This window comes from Oratosquilla oratoria, chromosome 25, assembly GCF_046742065.1.
Source record: "Oratosquilla oratoria isolate Oo_2021 chromosome 25, ASM4674206v1, whole genome shotgun sequence".
In the NCBI taxonomy this organism is placed as follows: Eukaryota; Metazoa; Arthropoda; class Malacostraca; order Stomatopoda; family Squillidae; genus Oratosquilla; species Oratosquilla oratoria.
Genome location: NC_134801.1, coordinates 49251731 through 49254230, shown reverse-complemented (window position 1 = coordinate 49254230; position 2500 = coordinate 49251731). Strand labels below are relative to the sequence as shown.

Sequence of the window (2500 nt, the reverse complement as noted above, 5' to 3'; positions counted from 1 at the left end):
CGCATGGCACTGGGTGGCACAAGGGAAGGAGTGCCTGTCCCGCAGAAAGGGGCGTCCACAGCAGGTCCGCACCGCACGAAGGCGCATTGCCAACTGAACTAGATGCGATGATGAAGCCACTCGTTTGTCGTGTGTGTGTGTGTGTGGTGTGTGTGTGTGTGTGTGTGTGTGTGTGTGTGTGTGTGTGTGTGTGTGTGTGTGTGTGTGTGTGTGTGTGTGTGTGTGTGTGTGTGTGTGTGTGTGTGTGTGTGTGTGTGTGTGTGTGTGTGTGTGTGTGTGTGTGTGTGTGTTTGTGTATGCTCGTGCGAATTTGTATGCTTGTATTTGTGTACGTGTGGGTTTGTACGTGCGTGTGTGCTCGAGTTTACCTTCCTATTTGAACCAAACTGTGATTTCCATCTTACAAATTATTCTCAAAGTTTTGTGTCTTCATGATACTTGAGTATGATGTATTTATTTTTTCTCATAACCCCAGCATACGTGTGATAATTATCTATTACCCTTTGAACTCTCGAAAGTTTTACGAGCCTCAAGTTTGCATGAGAACACCTCCAGCGTGTGTATATGTGTGTGTGTGTGTGTGTGTGTGTGTGTGTGTGTGTGTGTGTGTGTGTGTGTGTGTGTGTGTGTGTGTGTGTGTGTGTGTGTGTGTGTGTGTGTGTGCGTGTGTGTGTGTTTGTCTACGCTCGTGCAAGTTTGTGTTGCCTACTGGAACACGCCCACCCCGCCCATAGTAATAAGAGCCCACGCCCCTCCAAGACTTGCCTGGCCACGGTCTGGTCTGCTACGTGCATCGCGGCGCACGCAAGAGTCTGTTGTCGTAGACAACGAGTGAGGACGAAAGAGGACGAGAGCGCGAGAGAGAACCAGAAATTAAAGTGGTAGACGAAGGTATAGAAAAGAAGATACACACGAGCGCACGGGTGCACATGCGCACGCACGCACACACACACACACACACACGCACAAACACACACACACACACACACACACACACACACACACACACACACACACACACACACACACACACACACACACACACACACACACACACACACACACACACACACACACACGCACGTCATCCCGCCCCGTGTCGCGTCGGTCCGTCTTGGCATGCCGCCGCCGCCAACTCAATCACCATCATCATCATCATCATCATCATCATCATCATCATCATGATCGTCACCATCATCATCATTGCTCGCCCGCACACAGTTGCCTCTCGTCCTCGACTCCTCCTATTGCTCTTGGAAGCTCCTAAAAGCTCTTTCGCTCTTTGGCGTTTAGCTCGCGGCGTCCTAGACAAGGAAGGTCAGGGTCTAGCAAAGGTACATCTTTTTTATGATCTTATTTGGTCCTCGTGGTTTCTCTAGAATCCTTCCACGTGCTCGCCTTCATTCGCTCCGTGAAAACTGATGCAGAAGAAGAAAAGATATGTAAATATTTCATGAGCCGAAATAAATAGTCCACTTCATAGGAATGAGAGCCTCAAAATAATAGAAAAGATAAAAGAAAGAAGAACGCGAAGAAGAAGAAGAAGAAGAAGAACGAGAAGAAGAAGAAGAAGAAGAAGAAGAAGAAGAAGAAGAACGAGAAGAAGAAGAAGAAGAACGAGAAGAAGAAGAAGAAGAACGAGAAGAAGAAGAAGAAGAAGAACGAGAAGAAGAAGAAGAAGAAGAACGAGAAGAAGAAGAACGAGAAGAAGAAGAACGAGAAGAAGAACGAGAAGAAGAAGAAGAAGAACGAGAAGAAGAAGAAGAAGAAGAAGAACGAGAAGAAGAAGAAGAAGAAGAAGAAGAACGAGAAGAAGAAGAAGAAGAAGAAGAAGAAGAAGAAGAAGAAGAAGAAGAAGAAGAAGAAGAAGAAGAAGAAGAAGAAGAAGAAGAAGAAGAAGAACGAGAAGAAGAAGAAGAAGAAGAAGAAGAAGAAGAAGAAGAAGACTAAGAAGAAGAAGAAGAAGAAGAAGAAGAAGAAGAAGAAGAAGAAGAAGAAGAAGAAGAAGAAGAAGAAGAAGAAGAAGAAGAAGAAGAAGAAGAAGAAGAAGAAGAAGAAGAAGAAGAAGAAGAAGAAGAAGAAGAAGAAGAAGAAGAAGAAGAAGAAGAAGAAGAAGAAGAAGAAGAAGAAGAAGAAGAAGAAGGTGAACGAGAAAGAGAAAGAAAGAGAAAGAGAAAGAGGAAGAGAAAGAGAAAGAGAAGGGGAAGGAGAAGGGGAAGGGGAAGGAGAAGTAGAAGGAGAAGAAGAAGAATAAATGGCAGTCACAATTCTGCGTAAAGTTTCAGGAAACGATGTAGGTGGGAAAGTGGGGGAGGAGGAGGAGAGGAGGCGGGACACGCAGAGCCTTTCAGTAAGAAAAGCGGCGAGTCTTTCATCATTCTCACGTTCCACCTCACTTTCGCGTTCTGCCTCAATCTCACGTTTCACTCCCGGCCCCCTTTACGGAAGAGAACCACTGTGATTAGTCCAATGATGTGCAATTCAGCTCTCCAGGCGTTGG

At 45.6% G+C, this 2500-nt stretch overlaps 1 protein-coding gene across 5 annotated transcripts in view; it reads right to left on the bottom strand.

Moving 5' to 3' along the window:
* The window catches only part of LOC143038933 (breast cancer anti-estrogen resistance protein 3 homolog), a 615644-nt gene that overhangs the window by 28292 nt on the left and 584852 nt on the right, over positions 1-2500 (bottom strand). The gene's annotated exons all lie outside the window — the stretch shown is intronic.